Below are 24730 nucleotides of genomic sequence, written 5' to 3' on the forward strand. Positions count from 1 at the left end.
GAGAATTGAATGAGAGATCTTGGAATGACAGTGCAAATTGTATAGATTCAGCCCATTTGCAGCAATAAACATAATGGATCTGGCGATATTAGGTGCAAATTGCATTAAAATGTAAATCTGCATGAATGAGGAATTGATGAAGAATCAAGCTTTGAAGCTGTTGTTTTTCATGGGCTTTTTCCTTTTGTGAGATTAGTGTTTACCTGGTGGCTCATATGTACTCCTTTTCAATAATTACAGTATAGCATGTTGGTCCATAGTACATGCATTTGTGGGCCAAATAAACAAGAGATGGCTCATTCTCAGCCAGATAGTAATTGGTTCTCACTTTTTGTCTTTCCCTTTAATTTTAACAAATGACTTTATGCCCATTGTTTCTTTTACTCCTGGGGTGTGATTCCTTTACACAGCCCATGGCCTTTTCTATTTTCTCTGGACCTGATACTGCATTCTTCCTTAGATAAATGTCTTACTGATCATCACCCATCAGGGAAGCTATATCTGGGCCCCAGTCATGTGAAATTTGTATATTTTCAGTTCTTGTGGTTCACAGTGACTCTATTATATCAGCCCTTTGACATGTGGATGTTTGTCAATCTATGATTCTGTATAAACCATAACAAAGAGAGAGTTTTGATTTTCCTGCCCAGGCTGGCTTTGAACCACGACCCTCAGATCTCAGCCTCCTGAGTAGCTAGGATTACAGGCATGAACCACTGGCACCTGGCCCTAATTATTTTTATAAATGGGATTTTTCACAGATTTTTCAAAATACTTTGCATGCATATGATCTAATTTAATCATTACAACCACATGTAAATTCCCTACTGCTATATCCATTTTGCCATTTTACACTCTGAAAAGTTAGATAATATATTTGTGATCACAAAACCAGAGTCAAAAATGAAAACTGGCCTTATTCCCCAATATCCTCTGAACTTCCTGGAAGATGATTCTGGCTGTTTGCAAGACTTTGAAGTAGACCTGTGGATTTTTATGGGGCATTTTGAATAAGGTAATAGAATAGCAAGCTAGCATTTGTAACACATATTGCCAGAGAGAGAGAGAGAGAGAGAGAGAGAGAGAGAGAGAGAGGAAGGGAGGGAGGGTGAGAGAGAGAGCGAGCTACTCTGATTAATATTCTGTGCGTTAGCCACTATTCTTATAGGTCCCTGAGGGGACTTCTACCAATAGGCTTTGGAAACAGAAAATAACCAGCCTGAGGCTTTAAGAAAACATTGAAAAGATTTAACCCCTAGTCTGTTTATTAGAAACTCGTAGTTTCTTTCTTTGAATGCAGTTGAATAAGTGACTTGAGCAGCCAACCAATAAGAGTTATCTTTGACTCCTATCCCACTTCATGTTTGTATTTACTGAGCACCTAACGTCAGGCACTCTTTTTTTCTGTGCATATATCTACACACAGAGCAGGTCACTTTGTTTTTGCTCTTCTCTACTTTCCCTCAATTCAGCTTATCTTGCTCCAGGGTTTGAGAGAGACCCAGAGTGATCTTTCTAACTTGTCGTTCTGATCATGTCCTATCACCAGGCTGCAGCTTTTCAAGAGTCCAGAGATCAAATCTCCCTGTTATACCATTATAGTCTCTTTGTCAACCAAGTTAACAACATGGAGGGAACACAAAACTCTGCACAATTTGGCTCCTGCTTCTCCTTTCCAATTCTAGATCACTGTCTCTCACCAGGTGCTACCTGCTCCATTTATGGTAAACTCCTGTATGTAGAACAAAAGATGCCCCATCTTCTTTTCTCATGCCTTTTCTCTGAGGCCCCTGAGTCACAGTTATCTTCCAGTCTTCCACATAACTTTGTCCACACTTCTGCCTCAGTTTAGACCTCATTCTCACTAGAGGATTTCTTAGCAGTGTCCTACAGAATTGATGTCCTGCTTTCCTGCTCCATTCTGCATGAAATGCACAGTAATTACAGCACATTTTTAGTATGTCTCCTCAAACAGTAACTTACATATATCTGGCCTTTTAAAAAATGAATCTGTTTTGTGCTGTTAGAATACCTGAGTCTGGGTCATATCTAGAGAGCAGAAATGTATTGACTAACAGTGCTAGAGTTGGGAACTATAAGAGCAAAGTGCTAGCAAGCTCGATGATCTTGTTTCCAAGCCTGGCACATTGCATGTTGGGTACTCCTGAGGGTAAGAAGGCTTGATGCTCACATCGCAAAAGGCAAAATGGCTGGGGGGGGGGGGAATGGTAGGGGTAGAGAGAGAGAAAGAGAGAGACAGGCAGATAGAGACAGAGACAGAGTGTGAACAATATGCTTCTATAATTCATGAAAATAGAATGATGCAACCCATTAAAATTATCTAACAATTAAATTTCACTCTAAGTCTAAATTTTTGAGGGAAGGAAAATACAAACCAGAGCAGAGTCACTGAGTGAATGAATAAATGAAATAACACTGAATATTCCACGAGGTAATTTGTTTTACGTCCTCTGTATCTCCATAATCTATTACATTGTATAGCTCATTCTGGTACACCCTGAGTATGTTTGAATTAATGCACTGATTTGTAAATGAGAGTTAGACAAAGCTTCTCACACACGTGTGGGAAATGCTAGGACAATCATATGTTACATTAGGAAAATACAAAACCAAGGCCATTCTTACTTGGTTAATGGAGACTCTCTGTTGAATGTCTTGCAAGGAAGGAAACATTTTGCATGGTACAATGGGCAAAGGGAATTCTAACTACCAAGTGCTCTGATCAAGGAGACAGTCACCACAGCAAGATGTCTGAGATAAAGCTATGGCTTTCCTGATTAATGCATAAAAGTGCCTTCCTATCCCCAGCACCTCTCCCCACCTCACCCTGGGTAAAATACATCCTATGTAGCATGATTTGTAATGGTAGACTCTGCAGTCTCCTGCTACTTTGCATTTCTGAACTCAGAGGCTTTTTTCTCTCAATCATCACACTCTCCACAATAGTTTCTGGAACCATCTTCAGTTCTTCAAGCTCCCTCTGTTTCACCAGGCCCCTTGTTTGGAACTGATCCTGTCGCTTCCTGAGTTACTTGTCAGCTTTCAATTTGGCAACCTTTTTCTCATTCTTCAAACCCACAATGCTACCTCTTCTGAGATACTGTTGTTCCAAGAAGTTCATTACCCCCATTTTCCTCATACACATAGTAATTTGTACAGGACGTGATAATAAAACCTTCCAGGCAGAATGTTATTAACATACATAGCTAGATGACTACTAGATGGTTCATATCTAGATGTTAAGAAATTTGCTTCATATAGAAGTACTTCACGTGTATGGATGAAAATAGAATAATGAAACTCATTAAAAAATTCTTCAAAAAATTGAGCGAGAAGGATAATTGAATTTGATCCAAGTACATTATATGTGTGTTAGAAACACCACAATGAAAGACCTAAGTACAATTAAGATAAATTAATAAAAAGCAGTTCTTTTTTTATGCCTCATAAAAGGAAATTCATTTCCTATCTCAGAGGTACTTATCTCTTTTCATACCCAGCAAATGTTACTGTACAGTGACAGATTTTGTAATTTTACACCGTATGTTGTCCTATTATAACTGAACTTTTAATATCTCAATGAATACATCTCATTCTTTTTTATGTTCAGGTTTCATCCCATCTTCTCAGCAGTTTATTATTGTTATGGTATAAACTAGCATCTGCCTAAGTCATATGCCTTAGACCTCTGCTATTTTGCAGAGGTCTATGTTGCCAGATATATAAGCTACAAAACTTGTAACCCAATGAATGTAACAACAAATTTAAAATATGGTTCAGCTTCCACATTTGGGAAAAGCTTTCCAAGCACTTTCCAAATGTGGAAAATTTCAGTTAGCAGCCAAATCCTTTAAAAAAATTTAAGCCCTCCAGTGGGTAAAGGGCAGCCTCAGTCCTGGTTTGTTCACTGGAAATAATTCGTAAGCCTTATATTTTACATCACAATACTCATCTTTACATTGGCATTTCCCTTATCTATATGCTTCATTCTTTGATTAAGAACTCAAATGGTAACCAATGGTCCTATGGATGCAGAAAATAAAGACATTGAAAGAAAATAGCTATAAAATCCTCACTGAAAGAGCCGCCTGCGTGAACTAAAACACAAATATAATTTAATTGAATGCTTAAAACAGAACAGAAACATAATTAGTGTGATGTGGATTTGGTTTCCAATAAAAATAGAAATGATTTAGTTTAAAGTGTTAGGGATGAAATAGTTATTCTAGGTTATGACTTTAAGCATGCATTTGACATCAAGATTGAACAGATAAAAATATAGTTCAACTAATGATTGGGTGGGAGGGAGGGGGGAGGCTGGGAAGGGAGGTGAAGGGTAAACAAAGGAGGAGGCTGCAATGCTTGGTAAGAAATGTATGCATTATCCTGCCCATGTAATTGTAACCCCTCTGTACAGTATGTTCTCAAATAAAATAAAATTAAATTAAAAAAAAAATATAGTTCAACTAAAGCTCCAATGCATTACATGTGAACATCTAAAGCAAAAGATTTAGCATTTTGGTGTTTCATATTAATTGCACAAATAAAATTATTAAGATATATATCATACTGAGTACACATGTATGATGCATTTTGTCCTAGGAAGTACATTAATTTGATATAGTTTACAAATTAAGTAGAGTTTAATAGCAAAGTGTGGCAATAATTATAGTTGTGATAAGTTATTTGAATCTCAAAAAATAATGTATTTATTGAGCATGCATGTGTGGTAACAGGATTTTTGTGGATCACCTACCTTGACTATCTGCAGAGGTAGAGATGCTGGTGGTGTTTGGTAAGGATTTGATGAAATGATAAATACATACTGTAAATATTTTATTTTGTTCAGAACATCTGAAATGATCATTCTTCAGAAGAATTTCAAATCTAATTAAGATTTTTTTTAAAGGAAAAACAATGGCTTACATCGTAGGACTGCAATTCAAGAGCGACACACAGGTGGCTACCTAACCAAAGAGGTAGCTCTGAGATAGGGTCAGGAGTTGAGTTTTATGTCTTTGGTTAAGCTACTTTTGATTGACTGGTTCCTATTTTGTGGGACATATTGATTGGCTCTCTCTTTCTGGCACAATGATTTATATTTCACATGAGCAGGACCAACGTCAGTCCTTGTTTACATATGTGTGTTCCACCTGGACCCTTTCCCAGTCTTGACTACCTTTCTCATTCCACCTGGACTTTGGTATTTCTCTGTCCACCATATCACCTAAAACAGGGCTTCCTTCACACATTCTTCCCTGTAGAACAATTAAAAATCAGTCCTGATTTTAGTGGGGGCGAAGGTCTCAAGCTGAATAGGGTCTGAGAGACGATTCTCCCTATGTCTTTGTTGTTCTGACAGAGGGTTATGGAGGGATCCTCGGGACACATAGGATCTAATTGAATATCTGAATTAAATTGTACCCAAACCAGATCTCGGAGGCTAAGAGGCACAGAAAGCTCACCTGGAAGGGTCAGAGTGGGGAGTGGTATGGTAGAACCTGTGTTGTGTCCTCATTTCTAATTTTATTGCCTGGAGTATACCAAAACAAAAGACTGAACTCTCCTGTGGGCTCCTGGTGGTAGCTGGAAGTTCCTGTTTTTTGGCATTGGTGTTCTCTTGAACCACCGGCAGGGACATTCCTTCCACAGGGCAGAGAAAATGTCATCCAAAGCATTGATAAAAAGATTTGGAAGTAAATGTATGATGAGAAAGAGAAGAGTCCCCATGTGTGCTGGAAGTAAGGGCTTGAAATGGATGGGACAAATAGGCTTATAGCACTTGAGGGTTGTAGGCAGACAAACTCCTTTTTCTCGGATTGAAAAAGTGGAACCATGTTTCAGTGAATACATTTGTATACACTTGCATGCCATCCAATGTATTTACTTGTAAGTTTAGAAGCTGTCTAATTTATACATATAAGGGGAAAACATACATCCTTTATCTCTGTGAGCCTTACTTCACTTATATAATTTTATCCGCATCTTTCTATTTCTTTACAAATAGTACAGTATCATTGTGTGTGTGTGTGTCTGTGTGTGTGTAGGATCTATCTGTCTATCTATCTATATACTATTGCAGGGGGGGGGGACAAGAAATATCTCAGTGTAATTCCTTACAAAGCCCAAATCAAAGTTCAGCAAAATAAAACACCAGGAAGTAGGTACTGGAAAGGGCTAAGGTGGGATCAAGGGGAAAAGGGCAGACAAATGAAGAGGAGAAGGTGGGGTTGGGAGAAGGTAGTCAAGAATTCAATGTAGCAGAGTGCTGGTGGTGGCTCACCCCTATAATCCTAGCTACTCGGGAGGCTTAGATCTGATGATTATGTGTCAAAGCCAGCCCAGGCAGGAAAGTCTGTGAGACTTGAATCTCTAATTAATCACCAGAAAACTGGAAGTAGAGCTGTGGCTCAAAGTGGCAGAGCACTAGCCTTGAGTGAAAAAAACTCAAGGACAACCCCCATGGTGCCCAAACCTGAGTTGAGGGCCCACTACTGACCAAAAAGGAAAGAAAGGAAAAAGAAAAGAATCCAATGTATATTCTACAAAATCAACAAGAGTAATGGAAAGGGTGGGCAAGGGAGGGATGGGTGAGAATGTGGAAAGGGTAACATTGATCAAGGGGCATTGTATTCATAAACTGCTTTGTTACATGGCACCCCTCTGTACAATAAGATAATAATAGAAAGAAAAGAAATCAACCAGAATTGCGCTGGCAGGAGACCCACAAATTCAGGAACAGCAGATCATTCCAACAAGGGCGACAAGTTCCAGGTATCTGAGAGGAGAAGGCCTTTGGGTTTCACCCAAGCTGGAGACCCACAGTAACTTCTGTGTCCAAGGGAGGTACCACTGGAGGTTCTAGAAGGACTAGGAAGGTAATTCTCCAAATCTTTTCATATGTCCACCAAAATGTTATAGATATTTGGAACTGACATTGTAGGATGGTGAAAGAATTTACTAAGACTGAAGGGTATGAGACAAAAAGAAGTTTATTACGAGAGAGACACAGTGGGTAACTAGTTGACCACTAGCTATGTATGTATGACAGCGCCAAGATGTTTCTTTTCACCTGTAAAATTTTCTAAAATCTCTATTAAACTTTGTATAGTAAAAAAAGTACAGACTATCTACTCCATTTTTATTTTACTTATTTTTCTCTTTTTTTAAATACATATTTTTTATTGTAAAGATACTGTGCAGAGGGGTTAGTTACATGAGCAAGTTAGTGAGTCCATGTCCTATTGAACATTGTTATACCCTCCTTTATGTTTCCCCTACCATCCCTTTCCTCCCCACCTCCCCAACTCCTCCCTTCCTTCACCCCTCTTCCCTGCAAAGTTGTAAAGTTCATTTTCAACATACTGTCTTGTACATCTCACTGTTACAATGGGTGGTTGTTACAATGGGTCATCCTGAATCCTTATTTCAGCATTTTGTTATTTCCCGTCCTCTTCCCAAATTAGAAAAATGTATACACAAGATTCAGGGCACTGGAATCAAATACAGTGACAACAGGGGTTGTACCATGGGGAAGAACATACAAAAGAAACAAAATAATCACATTAGTACATTACAAGTACATTGAGAAGAACAGTGACAAAGATAAAACCTCTTGTGTCCCTATCTGGGGCTTCATTTCATTTAGCATCAGGTTTATGGTCATATGTACATAGCTTTTGACCTCTTCTGCTTGTCCTAGACATATTCTAGTTATTGCAGATAAAGGAAACCATGGGACCTATGTTTATATATTTTTTTCCTAACATTTGTAAAACAAGGGGGTTTCATTATGATGTTTCTGTATATGGACAAAGTGTACTTTGAACAACTTCATCCCATCTACCATTTTCCATTTCCTTCCCTTCCTTTTCCATGCTTTTTCAAATAGCATTTGATGAGGTTCATTGTGTTGGGTTATTAGCATATAGTGAATTATATACAAATGCATATTTGTATGTAACTTCCCTTAATCTTCTTCCACCCCTCAGTATCTCCTTCTTTACCCTGCTTCCCTCTCACTAATCTTGTAGATAGTTCTTGTACACATTATGTCTCTTACTATTACTATTATCATTATTATAATCATTTTATTACAATCACAAGTAAGAGAATATACAGTATGTGGTTTTTTATGTTTGACTTATCTCATTGAACATAGTGATCTCCAGTTTTATCTGTTTTCCTGCCAATGATATAATTTAATTCTATTCCTATTATACAAATTTAAGACATATAAACTGGTGCTAATGGCTCATGCCTATAATCCAAGCTACTCAGGAGGCTGAGATCTGAGGATCGTGGTTCAAAACCAGCTTGGGCAGAAAAGGCTGTAAGACTTTCATCTCCCATAAACTACTCATAAAAGGCCATAAGTGGAACTGTGGCTCAAATTGTAGAGTGCTAGAATTGGGCAAAAGAAGCTGCCTATCTTGAATAAGGAAATAATAGTTTGATAAAGAAGGATAGAATTTTATGAAAGAAATGTGAATTGATTATGCAGTTGTTGGATAGGTTGCTTTGTGAAGAATACTTACTGTTGCCTGTCTATTTCAATATTTTCTCATGCAACCAGGCGCCTGTGTTCTAATTTATAACTGAAAATGTATAGTCACTCATCTCCCATAAACATGTATAACACTAAAAATTCAACTTAATATATTTGAACCATTGATTTAAACCTCACAGTGTAGTGAAAAAGTAATTTTTCTACACAGGATTACTCAGTAGTACAAATGAGAGTTTATATTTTTCAGCTGTCTTAGGGCTGGCCCATAAAATGATTTTTTTGTGTGGAATATTTGTACTGGAGAGAAAAGATTTGAAAATACCCTGAAATATTTGCATTTCATTAGATACTTATTTCCATGAATTCTTTTGAAGTTAGAAGACAACAACACAGTAATTCTCAAGTCTGAAATGCTCCATCACAGAAATATACTGCCTGAGCTGATGTAGTGTTTAGTAGAGATTCTCATCAGTGATACATCAGGTCAATAGGAAAAATACATGTTTACTAGATCAAGATACCATCCTAAGTAGCTGACATATGCTGACTCATTTAGTTCTTAGAATAACTGTATAAGGAAAACACTATTATAGTTTGTATTAGTCAGATGTTTTGTCATTGTGATCAAATGGTTCTAGAGACCCCTTAAAAAGGAAAGATTTATTTGTTTGCTATTTATTTATTTTTGTACCAGTCCTAAGGGTTGAACTCAGGACCGGGGGGCTCAAGGCTAGTGCTCTGCCACTTGGGCCACAGCTCTATTTCCGGAGATAAGAGTCTCATGGGTTTTTCTCCTGCCCCGGCTGGCTTTGAACAACACAATCTGCAGATCTCAGCCTCCTGAGTAGCTAGGATTGCAGGCATGAGCCCATCATTGCCTGGATAAGATTTGGTTTTTGCTTACATGGTATCTTGGCTTCCTGCACTTGGGCAAGAACATCATGGTGGTATAGAAGATATAGCAGCGGAGTTTCTTCACGTCATGGCAGAGAGGAAATAGAGAACATGATAGGAAAGAGCCCACTCACCCTAACATTTCCCAAGCCTCTCAGAAAAACACCACCAGTGCAGGGATCGGGCCTCCAACATTTAGCTAGTGTTAGATATTTTATATTCAAAACATAACACAACTAATCTGTCTTCATTTAAAAAGTGAGTGAACTGAGGTAAAGATGAGCCAAGACCCAGGGATCATACCCGCTAAGAGCAGTGCTTAGGATTCTGAGCCAAGCTAGTTGTACACCTGGGGGCTTAACCTGTTGGAGTCATACACCCAGGATTTATGAACAACAATGACTGGAGGTGCATGGTGTCTGTAGTATCAACCAGCTCTGTGACTGATTCTGTGTACACATTGTTCTTGGCAGTATTGGAGTCTGAACTCAGGGACTTGCACTTGCCAGGTAAGTGCTCTACTGCTGAGCCATGTCAGAAGCCCTGTTTTTGCTGGTTATTTTAAATATTTGGTTTTGTCATTTGCCGGAGTGCATGTCTGGACTGCAGCACACCTATTTTGGGCTTCCATTATTGCTAAGATGACAGGTGTGTGCCACTGTCTCCAGCTTCCTTCCATAGAGATGGAATCTTTTCTTCGTGTGGTTGCCTGGAGCTGAAATCTTCCCAATCTCAGCCTCTCAAGCAGCTAGAATGATAGGTACAAACCACAAGCGCCCAGCTTCTGATGTACATTATGAGACCATAATGTACTGGGGTCTGGACCCTTCTGCTATACTTATTGGTTATGTGAAATTGGGCAAATGATTTAATTTTTCTGAGCTGCCACTCTTCATTAGTAAAGCAGGAAGATATTATTTTCCACATGGAGTTGTTGGCAAGTCAATATCTGTGAAGCGGTACAGAGTGAATGTTGAAAAAAAGATATTAATATTATTATTGCTAGGGTAAAAACTTCTGCGCTCAAATAATTCTCCTTAAAAAACAGTTTTGGGGGCTGGGAAGGTGGCTCAGTGGTAGAGCGCTTGCCTTACATGCATGAGGCCCTGAGTTCAATTCCTCAGCACCACATAAGCAGAAAAAAAAGCTGGAAGTGGTGCTATGGCTCAAGTGGTAGCACACTAACCTTGAGCTAAAGAGCTGAGGGAGAATGTCCAGGCCCAGAGTTCAGGCCCCACGACCAGAGCCCCTCCCCCCTAAAAAAACCCAACAGTTTTGGTATGGTGCATATGTGGTTATTATATCTCTAGATTTTTTTAAGGATCCCTTTGGAACTATGTTTTCTCATTAATGCTATAAGAAGCATATATATGATCCATATTTTATTCTGACTTCCACTAGCACAGCACATTGACTTGATTTCAGAAAAACTCTTTAAAGTATGTCACAGAAATATATCACTTAAAGTGACATTGTATAATGGAGAAAGTGGCTCTTTGCCAGTGAGAATCCTGGCACTCCTCATCCCTGCTGAGTTAGTAGGCAGTAGAGGATGGCAGTCAGGAGAAAATCACCTCAGTTGGGCCTCTTGCCTTTAGAAAACCTTCTAAGACCCTTGGCTTGTGTGAGAGGATGGTATATGTGAACAAGCCAGTGTATACTTGTTTTCTGTTTAAAACTGTTCTCCATTTCAGCTAGTTACTTTGAGAATGGCAGGATGTTATGAAAGAGAAACTGTTTAGTTTGTGTTTTTCACATGTGGTTCTTACAGCCCAATAGAAAGAAGACTGTTGGAAGATACAGCTTTAGATGTAAACTTTGACAGGCTGTTTGAAAAGTAAGAGTCATTTCAGACGTCCAAAAGTAAAATCCTACAAGAGCAGTGTATAAAAATAATGCATACAACAATAGAAACTCAAAACAGGGTAGGTGACCAGTTAGATAATTCCAACCTGGAAGGTGAAGAAACAGGAAGAAGAGAGGAAACCTGTGGACTCAATGCTAGGAAAGTCTTCATGTAGGAGACTCCATAGATCCTTTTAATTCCTGCCAGAGTGAACACGTTTCTGCAGTCAGAACCCTGAGACTGCAGAGGGATGAGTATTTCAGGGGAGGGCAGATTGTTCCTTATCACCTGAGCGATGGCTCCCATTTAGGTACGTGTAAATTTCTTTGTGTTTGTGGTGACTGTCTACACTCAGAGCCATTGACTGCCTGCAGGAGTATGCTCTCTTCATCAGGACCACTGACTCTCCCACAAGAGCAATGCAGCTGCTAACTTGACACTTTACTTGGCTCATCTAAAGCAATTTGGGAGGAAAATCTCTGACTCCAACAGCCTAGGATATCCATACCTTTCCCACTCCCCAACCTAAGGAGTAGGATCCTAGATTCACCAGTGGGACTATTGCGCAATGTAAGTCTCTCAACATCTGGACCAAACAGCTGAGCAGAAACAGCTTGATTGTCCCAGTTGGGAAAACAACCAAGCGTACTGCCAGGTTTTGACCGTGTAGATTATAGCCATCATGCACTGCAAAGAAGAAACACAATACACTTTGCAATGCTGTGTATTCTGTTTTTCATAATAAAGTTGGCCACCTTATTAGTTATGAGTTGATAGTAGAAAAACTATTCAATAGAAGAGACCTTGCTTAGTAATAATAGGTAGTTAGACTCTTAATTGGGAGTAAATTAAAAGGGTACCTTGTTTGATTATTTTCTGCAGAATTTATCTAGAAACAAATGCTACTTGCAACAAAGATTTTGTTTTGAAGTTCGTTGCGAAGGGGTAAAGGTGTAAGTAGGTGCTTGCCTACTATGCTAAGTGCTTGGCCCTGTGTTTGATCCCCAGCACCAAGAGAAAAAATTGTGCTAGATTTTTCTTTATGTATCATGAAACTTCAAAACACTTTCATATGTATTGAACTGTTTACTTTTATAACTTGGTGAGGAAGGAAAGCAGGCGTTTGTATTATCTTATTTTCTAAAGGGAAAAGCAGGATTTGTAGAGTAGAAAAACAGGACAATGCTGTTGTCTCGGATCTATTTTGACACAATAAAGGTGGTACTTAGCATCATTTGATAAATGCACCTATGATGAAAAATGTAGATCATTCTGAAATGAATGTTTTCAGAATTCTCTGGGAATGTTGCCAATTTTGAATTTGTCTAAGAAATAAAATCTACTCTCTCCATGTAATTTAAGAACTTTGGAATGAGAACAATAGCTTTGATTTTATAAACATACTATGGGTTAATGATTTTTTTTTGGTGGGGAGGAAAGTTAAAGTTTGAAGGGTTCTTCTGCCCACATCAAAGCTATTATGGTAAATAGTTCTTACCTAATGCTTCCCAGCAATAGTCACAATTTCAGTCCTTTATGTCTTAGAATGTTTTATAGTCACCTTCTTGGCATAGACATGGAGGATTTAAGTGACTTCACATTTGCCAGATTTGCAGCTGCTGGGATACTTGGAATGGTCTTTGTGCCAAAAAGGCCACAAAAGTAAGGATTTATCTCTAGACCTTTGCATGATCTTTGTCACAAGAGGCAGATGAATGAAGAAGTAGGAGGACACTCATTAGGACAAATGTCTCTGGTTTGGGAGTGAGAGTTGCACTGGTGATTTATTCCTCCACTTTTAACCCGGGTGCTTGTCACAGGAGGTTATTATGGTGAATGGCAGTGTTAAAACGAGACTCAGCCTAGGAGAAGACTCAAGATGGTGGGTTGCTGATAGATACTACTTTCCTGTGTTACCATGACATTATATCTAAGATACGTGTCTGCGACAAGCGAGGTAAACCAGAAGGCTAACAAGCTAATGAAAAGACAGACAGTAGTTGAGAAACTTGAAAAGGGCTAGATTTAAAATCCTTAAGTGAAACAGAGGAAGTGCCTTGCTCAGAGGGAACCAGAATCACTGTACTCCCACCTGGAGCCTTGTATCATTCATTCATTCATTCATTCATTTCTTTTCTTTTTTATTGTGAATATACCATACATAGGGGTTACAATTACATGGGCAAGGTAATGAGTACATTTCTTATCAAGCATTGTTTCCCCTTACCATCCATTTTGATCTCCTCCTCACCCTCCTTTGTTGTAAAGTTTGTTTTTCTTTTTTTTTAATATTTTATTTTATTATTTTTTTTTGTGAACACACTGTACAGAGGGGTTACAATTACATGGGCAGGATAATGCGTACATTCCTTATCAAGCATTGGAGCCTCCTCCTTTGTTTACCCTTCACATCCCTTCCCAGCCTCCCTCCCCCACCCCCCCCACCCAATCCCCCCCCCTCCACCAATGTTGTAAAGCTCATTTTCAACATGACAACTTGTACTTCTCATTGTTGCAACAGGTCCACCTGTATCCTTAAACGACTTGTTTTTCCCCATCTCCTCTACAAGTTATACTGACATCAAATATAGTGAAAGCAGGGGTTATACTGTGGGGGAAGGGACATACAAAGCAACAAAGAGATAATCTTATAAATGCGTTAGAAACAAATGCATGAAAGTACATAACTAAGGGTTCATTTTCCTAACATCACATTATCTGACCTTTTCTGCTTGACTCATACATATACTAGATATTGCAAATAAGGGAAACCATGGGACCTGTTTCTTTGGGCCTGGCTTACTTCACTTAATATAATTTTTTCCAAGTTTTTCCATTTCCTAACAAATGGGGCAATGTCATTCTTTCTGATGGAGGCATAGAATTCCATTGTGTATATATACCACATTTTCCTGATCCATTCATCTACTGAGGGGCATCTGGGTTGGTTCCATATCTTAGCTATGGTAAATAATTCTGCAATAAGCTGGTAGCTTTAGCATGGTCTTGTTTGTGATCATTTGAGTAAATGCCCAAAAGTGGGATTGCTGGGTCATAGGGGAGCTCTGTGTGGAGTCTTTTGAGGAACCTCCATACTGCTTTCCCACTAGCTATGTGAAGAGATCCTACCATCCAGTCCTACCTGCAGCTTGACACTTCTAGAATCACCTGCACAGAACCCTGGAAAAATAGGTCCATGGAATTTCTACTACTCCACATGAGCCACTCTACTAGCTGCCCTGATATGGAACCCTAAATGACCAGGGACTATTGTACCAGGCTACACCTGATCAAGCCAGCACCCTGAGAGGACACAGGAATTGGAAAAATGCACCCATTTTGCTGATAGTCTCTACAGACATTCAGTCTTTTCCTCAGCCAGGAAAAAAAAAAAAGAAAACTGACAATTTACTCAAATATTATCTTTTAGATTCCAAACAGACACTATGTAAAGAGATTTCTCAGCATATTAAAGCTAAAAATTAAGTACAGAGAACAAGGAAATAAAAATGAAACTTCAAGAGAAATGACAAATCACCTACAAAGGTAATCCTATCAGAATAATAGCAGATCTCCAGTAGAATCCTTAAAAGCAAAAAAGTGATCTGGTATATTTACAGTGCTGAAAGAAATCAATTGCCAACCTAAATTACTCTATCCAGTAAAGTTATCAATTACAACAGAAGGAGAAATAAAAACCTTCCACGATAAACAAAATTTAAACCACCCCTGCAAAAGATTCTCAAAGGCATTCTAGCTGTGAAAAGGAAGATAAATGTACCTACACAAATAAGGGAGAAAGTAAATGGCAATAGATAAGTAGATAAACAATGCTGAGTAAAAACAAAAAAAGATCAAGTAAATAAAAGCAACAAAATGGCACAAATTATAGCATATTTTTCAATATTAGCATCAATTGTTAATGGTTTCAATTCTCCAATAAAATGACATAGACTGGCAAGTTGGATTCAAAAGCAAGACCGAAACATCTGTTGGCTATAAAAAAATGTATTTCACTGACAAAATAAACATTGGCTTATGGTGAAAATATTGGAAAAAATATCATCCAAGGAACTGGACCCTGAAAATAGTCAGGAGTAATGATATCATAGACTTTACGTCAAAGTTACTTAGAAGAGACAAGGAAGGTCACATTGTATTAATAAAGTGAAAAGTTCATCAAGAGAATATAACAATTGTTAACATATGCCAAGTATCACTGCACCCAACTTTATTCAAGAAATACTACTGGCATTAAAGAAAACAGACAATGTATAAGACACTATGTTGAAAATGAACTCTACAACTTTGCAGGGGGGTGGGAGGAGTTGAGGAGAGAAGGGATGATAGGGGAAAAACAAAGAAGGGGTAATAATACTTGATAGGAAATGTACTTATTACCTTACTCATGTAACTGTAATCCCTCTCTACAGTATCTTCACAATAAAAATATATATTATAAAAAAGGATACGGGCAGAACTCAACAGTCATAGTGGGAGACGTTAGTGTTCTATATTCACCAATAGAGATATCATGCAACAAAGAAACTTCTGAATTAAATAGAAATCTAGACCCAATTGATAACACAGAATATTATATCCAGCATATTCAAAATACACATTCTACTCTCCAGCCAATGGAACATTCTCCAAAATAAATCCTATTTGAATACCTATATCTTCAAATAGGTATAGTGCAAATACCTGGAAATTAAACAACACATTACAGAATAACAAATGGGTCATGAAAAAAATAAAGGAGAATTCAAAAGTTTCTAGAATCTACTAAAAAATGAGAACACAACCTACCAGAATATTTGAAATACAGTGAAAGCATGCTAAGTGGAAAGTTTATAATCAACATTTCCTCTAGATTGAGGAATGAGCCAAGTGGGTCTGCTTTTTTCTATTCTTATTCAGTATAAATAAATAAATAAATGAAGGGCAGGCCCTCTGAGCTTTCCTATTTTCCCACGTTTTTCAGCTGCTTCGCCACCTTTTTGTGATTCCAGATGACCTACTCTCTTTTCTCTCTTCAAAATGTAGTCTCTTCTTGGTTACTGGACTCTTACAGCTCATGGATTTTAATATTTCATGCCTCTTCCCAATCTCCTTGCTGCTGAAAATTCTCAGCAGAACCATGAGAGACCACCATTTCCCTTTCCACAATCTCCTCTGGCAGTCATGTTCCATGTAGACACGGTAGTAGTGTTCTGAGGCTTCCTGTTCTTCCATAGTTCTTTATTTTCGATTGCCCAGAGTAACACTGTTTCAGTAGGACCCCTCACAAGACCATGCCTTGCTGAGAGCTAGTGTCAAAATATCTATCTACACTCAAGAGAGACTTCCATATTGAAACAGTTACTATGTCACACAATCCTGTGCTGAGTTTCAGACTTTCAGGAAGTATTTTGGGTTTATCTTACAGCTAGAATGGCCAATCTGCTGCCAAGGCTATTAGGCTTACTTTGTGATTGTGTCTTCAGCGTCACCATCACCCTCAAACTCTGGGAACTGGAGGTGCTGGATCTTGGGACTAGATTTTTTTTTTCTATTTCACAGTTCTGTTTTTCCAGGCTTTCCAGCTCTGTGCCACTTCTTTTGTGATTTCAGATGCCCTTTCTGTCTCTCTTCAAAATATAGTCTCCCTTTGTGACCTTAATCTTCCCATTTATGAGGTCAAAACTGAGGATGCCTCTAATCTATCATCTTATCTTGCCCTCTTCTAAATCAAGATTTTTAGAAGGGTTCATATCTTTCCATCTAATAAGTATAGTTCAAGGAGACAAAGAATAATCTAAAATGCTAACCAAGATGTAGGTACACAGATGCTAGTTATGGCATTATTTATAAGCAGTGAGCAGGAAACAACTAAAATGTGAAACAATAGAAGATTGATTAAACATTATACAGTATTCTTATGATGATATGTTCTTCCTCATAAATGGTTTCAAAGAAAGTTTAACTACCTGTGTGATATTTATAAAACTTTAAGAATGATGGACACAATTATTAAATAAATTGAATATACAGGGCCAGCATGTAGCTCAGTGGCAAAGTGCTTGCCTAGCAAGTGCAATGTTCTGGATTCCATCCTCAGTACCAAAAAAGAAAAGTTAAAAGAATAATTAAAAAACAAAATTGAATATGCAATATGACCAATTTTTTGAAACATGCTATATATACTGTATAGGGGAGGATTTGTGCAGAACAATTAAATAATTATGAATAATGATCATGTCTAGGAAAATCTGAAAGCAAATAACATCACAAATAAGAACATATAACTAAGAATTTTACAACAATTTCATTTGTAATCTTTAATGAATATCTCATATCTACATGATTAACTTCAAGAGGAAATAAAGCACAAGGTTTTTGTCTTTTATTTGTGTGTGTGTGTGTGTGTGTGTGTGTGTGTGTGTGTGTGTGTGTGTGTGTGTGTGTATTAGTCCTGGGGTTTGAACTTAGGGTCTGAAAGCTGTCCCTGATCTTTTTTTGCTCAAGGCTAGTGGTCTACTACTTGAGCTACAGCTCCACTTCCAGATTTTTGGTAGTTAATTGGAGATAAGAGTCTTGTGGACTTTTCTGCCTGGGCTGGCTTTGAACCGCAACCCTCAGAGCTCAGCCTCCTGAGTAGTTAGGATTACAGGCGTGAGCCACTGACACACCTTTTTATTGTTCATTTTCATAACTGTAACACTCCAGTTGAGCAAGTTTACAATGACTAATATTAGTAAAAACTGAGTAAAGATTTACAAATCTACTTCTAATTGAAGAGTATTTCTCACATTTTGACAGAATGGGGTTACAGTACATATTTTATATATACTATTAATGAATTTTATTTTAAAGTAATGATAATCCTTTTACTACATATTTCACAATGTTGGAGGAAATCAATGGGCAATACCCTTCAGCTTTAATGCTATTCACATTAGAACTGCCTGTGTATGCTTCTTCTCTGTGTATGCTAATTAGTGAAATCTTCCACCTAAAGAGTGATAGCTCTTTCTGAAAGACATGAAGAACCATCTTCAATGCCAATAAGTGAATCTTCCACTGAAATCTTCTTCTGCTTTTTAAACATGAGTTGTATTCCTAAGCATCAGTCTTCCACTGGCAGTAAATGCATGTTTCCAATTCTCCTATTGGAAAAACAAAACACTAAAAAGAAAAAAAAAACCCTCCTGAATATATCCTGGCATGAAATTCCTTTGACTACAAGTGGAAAATAAAAATCTGAAATTGATTTATTATGGTTTCAGATCATAGTTGTTTTTGCTATTTTGGTTTTTAAACCCCAGTGCCTGGTCTCCACTTCTTCCAAGCTGCTTGACAATTGAGGGAACAGTATTGAGGCACCTGAGGCTGAGCAATGTACTCATAATTGATGTCTGACATGTTCCAAGGGGAAGGCAGGATGCATTTGCCTGTCTAAAAAAATTCCTTCAGTTTAAGTTAGTTTGAACCCTCATAAGCTGTTCTTTTTGCTTTAGAACCATCTTGTTATGTAAAAAAGAAGTATTATGATTTTGCTATGTTAATTTTGGAATGAGTGAATAGAGATTTAGAAGGGTAGTAACCACTCAGATTTAATCTTGATAAAGAATTGTTCTTAGTTTTTATCCTGAAATAGTGTAGAAAATAAATACCTTGTAAGTCTGGGCTCAATAACTTACAAAGTCCCATCTCTTGTATCAAGATGGTTTCTCAGTGAACAATGAGAATAAGGTAAGGTGATATCATTACCTTTATTATCATTTTACAAAAGGAGACATAGAAGTTCAGAGTTAAGTGTTTTACTCAAGGTTACAGCATGCAGGGAGAGGAGAAAAGACCCTGATGTAGATTTTCTGATTCTTTCTATTGTGTTTACCCATGAGGACACTCAAAGATCCATTTGCAATTGTACATAGTTGCTAATGTCTAGTGTGACTATTTCATTGCCTGTTTTGTAACTCTTAGTACTTCTTGTAAAACAGAAACTCTTCCACAGTACTAAATCCCTGGATACTAAGTCACAAATCAGTAGTTTTTAAGAAAATTAAGTTTAATGCATGCCAAGTACTTACACTGAGACCAATTTACATTTTCTATGACTTATTTCAAAGCCCATGTCATCTGTTTTTTGCATCTGGAAAGCCTGAATAGAATATTTGTGAAAAGCACTTAACTCCAGGGAATCAAGAGAATGACCCAGTCCCTGGATAATTGCAGGATTCAATCCTGTGTAACTGTGATTGTTAGTAGATGCTGACCTCTAATTCACAGTTCCTAAATAGATTCCCATACAGGAGTATAGTTATACACATAAGCTTCAAGATGATAGGGAAAGCTAAGACAAATGGGAAATACAATAAGCAATATGAAAGAAATTTCCTCTAAGTTATATAGAGATGGAAGATGGGCTTTACCTCCTGAAGTAGGCCAAACTGTTTCTTTTTTTTTTTTTTTAATCCAACTCTTTCTTGTTCCATCTATTTCTTCCCACAGAAAATCAGCAACTACATCAATGAACCAGGAAACTTGATTGTCAGTGCTTCTCCAGGAGATGTCCCAAAAGATTATACCTTACTTCCATATATGTATGTGTAAGAGAACTCTTCCAGTTCAAATCAGAATGAGCCTTGGGAGTAGCCTATAGGGGAAAAGCAAAGATTCTCAAGAAATGTCAAAGAAACTGCTAAGAAATTTGACTAGCAGAAATCATGCATCTGTTTCTCATCCAGTTGAGGACAAATCTGATAAACAGATTGTTGTTTATCTGAGAAGTACAGCTGATTTATTGTCGAGTGTTAGACTGAATAAACTTAGTTGAAAGACAGATAAATAGATTTTTAAAATTAAATGAATGACGTCGTTCTAAGTAAGTGAGAACAAAGCTTGAGAAAACAACACTAGTATGAAAAGTCCTGAGTAAGTCTGAGAAAATCTGTACCTTTCAGAAAAATGTCTCATAAAACACAGCTTCCCCATTAGAAAACAAAAGCATAGAGCCTAAGAGAGAGTGCAAAAACAATAATGAATACATAGGCTAGGCACAAAAGACAACAGAACAAGGCATAAATGAGTATGGATCATAGGACTTGGTCTTGGGGGACAACAAAAATGTAATACAGGCACCAAAAAATGTTCTTTTTATAATGGTGGATTGGGTTGCTAATATTGATCTTCTCTGGGAGAACAGCTAGAAAAGCTAGACAAAAAAAAAAGCAACAGTATGCATCTGAAGTCCTGGTAGGATGGCTGCAACAGAATTTGTAAGAAACAAGGTCTTGGAAAGAAGCAAAGCTTGCATTTGGCAACTTTTCTCTGAGAAAGTTGTTGATTCTGAAAGTGTTGGCTTGGAGTCCAAGAACTTGATAGTAGTGGGTAGTGGACTAGCAGGGTTGGTGGTATGAGAAATGAAGTTTAGAATCTATGGAAGGGGAGAGGCCGTGGTCCAACAACATGGTTTCTGGTAGGGACCAGGAATAGAAATCTAGAAATAACTATAACAGGTAACTAGAGCAGTCCTCTATAGCAGGGGCCAAGAAACATTTTACATTTTCTATAAAAGGTCAGAGGATAAAATATGTAAGACTTTGTGGGCCACAGAGTCTTTGTTGCAACTATTCTACTCTGAGCTCTGCTGTTTTAGCCACAAAGGAGACAGGAAAATATATAGACAGATAAATGTGGCTGTGTGTCCCCCATAACACTGTATTTGAAAAATCAGGCTTTGAATCTATTCTTCCTTAGAACCCAGTGTTATAGGGTAGCTATTGGCCAGCTTGTCCAGACCAGACAATAGGTCAACATAGTAGACAGCTGTTCTCTGAGTGGTTGAGGGAGGTGTAGACAAAGATATATTTAGAAACTTTTGGTATAATTTGGGATTACTCGTTGGATAGAAGGCAGAATAATAACCTAGTCAAAGATATCCAAATTCAAATTCTTGGAATTTGTGCCTACATTGTTATGAGGCAAAGGATAAGGAAAATCACTACCCAGCTGGCCTGAAAAGAAGATAACCTTGACTTAATTGTAAGAGTCATTGGAAGTGGAAGGGGAGACAGAAGTGTCAGTGAGAGTCAGAGGAGGCAATGTGACTAGGGAAGCAGAGACCAGAATGTTGTGATGTGCGAGAAACTTGATTGGCCATGGTTGTCTCTGAAGATGAAAAAGGCCACGAGACAAGAAATGCAAGCATTCTCTGGAGGGTGGAATATGAAAATGGATTATCCTCCAAGATCTGCAGAAGCATACTTCCCTGATTTATTCAAGGTGACTAATTTGGATTCTGATCTAGGAACAATTTTTTTTTCTTCATCCATTTTATGTTATCGTAAAGGTGATGTGCAGAGGGTTATAGTTACATAAGTAATGTAATGAACACATCTCTTTTGGAGCAGTGTCACCCCTTTTCCCTCATTTTCTCCCATGTTCCTTTCTCTCCCAAGTTGTAAAGTTCATGTCCAACATAATGTCTAGTGAGTCTCTTTGTTGCATTGGTTCACTCTTTGTTTCACTGTTTCTGTGATTCCAAGAATATAAATTTTTAAGTCAATGGCTATGAGTCAGTTTGATTACAGCAGCCACAGATGCTAATATTCTCCTACTTAGGGACTGGGCAGATGATGAAGGCAGAATAAAAGGATATCTATGGATTGGGAGAAAAAAGAATACAGAGCTGGAGAAATAAACTGGGACCAACAGAACTCATTTCCTTTGCAGCTGAATTATATAAATGAAAGGCATCAATTTTCTGCATTCTATACTATTGGAATGAAGATCAAGGACAATGACTCTGGTATTCTTAATCTTACAATGTAATGATTTTTTTTCAAAACAAGTCCATAATTAACTCAGTTATTTATTTATCCCACCCAAGTTATTTCCATCCTTCTGTGTGCCTGGTAAGATTGTGACTTTCAAAACTCACAAATGATTGCTGCTTTTTAAATGACAACGAGTTTACCTGCTTAACCAGAAGTGGATTAGGTATCATGATGTATCAATTCACAATGCAGCAGGATTTTACTTCTGCAGATAAAAGATGGTGACATAAGGGCAGGAGAGAAGGGGCAGTTTAGAAAAAGAAGATATCAAAATGAGGTTCATTCTCTCCTGGCTTTGATGAAGGCATGCGGACAGAGAGTGTTTTCCAAAGTGTGCAGCTCTAAAGACCTAAACGATTCACACATATTGAGGCTAGATAAGGTAAAATCCAGTTATGTAGACCTGTAATTTCTGACCAACCCTGGAAGTTGAAGGGCTTAAGAGGAGTGTATTCCTGGAACCTCAGGTCCAGTGATGGGACAGAATTTTCCCTCTATTTGGTGGTTATCAAGGACTGACATCTGACCCTGGCTAGAGAATAGCAGAGAGATGGCATCTGAAGCTGCTGGTGAAGTCAGAAAGGAGCCTGGAAAGCAGTGTCTTGGTCCCCTAATTGCCCAAAGTGCAGAGATCCTAAGGAATTGGCATGGAATTTTTGTATATCATAAGGATAGTGGCCGGTGGTCTTTTAAGAAGGTAGTTTATCCAGAAGTACCAAGGACACCTCAGCAGATACAAGCTAAGGGTAAACTGGTGGGTGTAGGAATGAAAAGCTGTTTGTGGCGGTCAGCTGTAAGGAAAGCCCCTGGGAAGTCAAGAAAACTGAGGTCAAGAAGATCCAACAAGAAACTTACCAAAAGGTCTCTAAAGCACTCTGAGAGCCAGATCAAGTGAGAACATTTCTATCCCTAACTTCTACCCTCCAATTGCTTCTTTTTAACCTATCCTTTGCTCTGAACTCAAACTCTGAGAAAAGAGGGGACCATGTCTACCTCATGAGATCCTTCACGGGACCTTCAGGGAGTGACCTATGGTTCCTTGCTTAAGTCATTTAAAAGCTACATGTTTGAAGCAGGAGAGTACAGAGAAGATTAAAAAGCTGAGCTGGGGTAGAAGTTATATATCTGAAGGTGAGAGGACATGGCTAAAGACACAGGACTGGATGAGATTCCACAGGCTTTTCACAAAAAAAGGAGGAATACAGAGAATGAGTCTACAGGAAACGTTACTAATTAAGTGGTAGAAAGTAGTGTAGGAGTTTATTTTCAATGCTAGGAATGGCGCCTCACCAAGACTTTTTACTCAAAGCCCCTTATTTATCAAGTCTCTTCTGGACTTCAGGTTTTGAGTCTGTGCTCATGAAAGGTCACGGATAAGAGGCCTCTTGATAATTAGATCTATAAGCTGGATGTGACCAGCCTGTGGAACTGAAGAATGGGACCATTTAGCCAGAGATGTAAAAAGGAAAAGAACTATTATGGAGTGAACTTAGGGTTATTTATTAGACCTTTGAATCATCCCCCTATTTGCTCTTATATATGAATATGAGAACGGCTGGCAGTGTCTTCTAGACTGCAAGTAAATAAAAATCGCTTTCGTCGCAATAACTCCGATTTACTGGTCTGCACTTTTCCAGACCCTGACAAGGCTTCTTTTTTTCTTCTTCTTCTTTTCACAACATTGTTAATCTTCCCCAGAACAAAGAAGTGAACGTGCATTGACCAAGGACGCGAATTAGGTCACAGCAGAGAATTCTTATTTCCCATGCATAGCATCAGTGAATAGCTTTTTCCAGCCTATTAATTATTTAAATAGTTATTATCTATGTTTGCCCTTCTTGCTTGAAATGAAAACTGCTGATCTAAGCTTATCTGCATCACATCTTGTAGCTGTACAGACCATATGTGCAAAACCTTTTAATTTTAAATCAGAAAAGAGAAACTTACATGCAGCATGACCAGTCATTTTTGTATGTGAACAATCTCATTTAATTATGAAAAATACTTGTAGATGTCTTATCTCACTTCAAAAGTGCAAAGACAAAGGGCACTCAGTTTATAAGTACCAGGACTTTGGCTATAATTTCCTGTGCCTCTTTGCCCAGCTCAGAATGTAAAATATAAGCCCTGCGTTTTTTTCCATACCTGCAAAAAGCAGCTCATATATCATATCTTACTTTATTTCTCTACAATGCTGAATTTACAAAGAATGAGTAGAACTGAGCATAAGAGCTACACTTGGTAATCCAGTGAACCAGTGGATGTCAACTCAAACATGATCTAGCATACATACTATTTTCAACTATAATTGCTTTGTGGTTGGCTGACAAAATGTCCTTGTCCTTCCCAAATTAACTCACTTCTTAATCCTTGGAACCTGAATGATACTTTGCTGGACAAAAATGTGAATATTCCTGTAAGTGGCAAGATCTTGAGAGATAAGTGTTCTTTCTAGATTACCTGGATGGGCCCTGAATGTAACCACATTGTTTTGTTTTTTGTCGGTCATGGTGCTTGAACTCTGGGCCTGGGCACTGTCCCTCAGCTCTTCAGCTCAAGGCTAGTGTTCTACCACTTGAGCCACAGTGCCACTTCCAGTTTTCTGATGGTTTATTGGAGATAAGAGTTTCATGAACT

General features: G+C 38.1%; 1 long non-coding RNA gene across 1 annotated transcript; it reads left to right on the forward strand.

The window, feature by feature from the left end:
* Positions 1-4680: 4680 nt before the first annotated feature.
* On the forward strand, positions 4681-24214 carry LOC122121041. The gene is made up of 3 exons (XR_006149863.1): positions 4681-4695; positions 8351-8353; positions 24204-24214. It is a non-coding gene; the product is annotated as an uncharacterized LOC122121041 (long non-coding RNA).
* Positions 24215-24730: the final 516 nt, after the last annotated feature.

The sequence above is a fragment of the Dipodomys spectabilis genome, unplaced genomic scaffold, assembly GCF_019054845.1.
Source record: "Dipodomys spectabilis isolate Male_0828 unplaced genomic scaffold, ASM1905484v1 ptg000006l, whole genome shotgun sequence".
Taxonomy (NCBI): Eukaryota; Metazoa; Chordata; class Mammalia; order Rodentia; family Heteromyidae; genus Dipodomys; species Dipodomys spectabilis.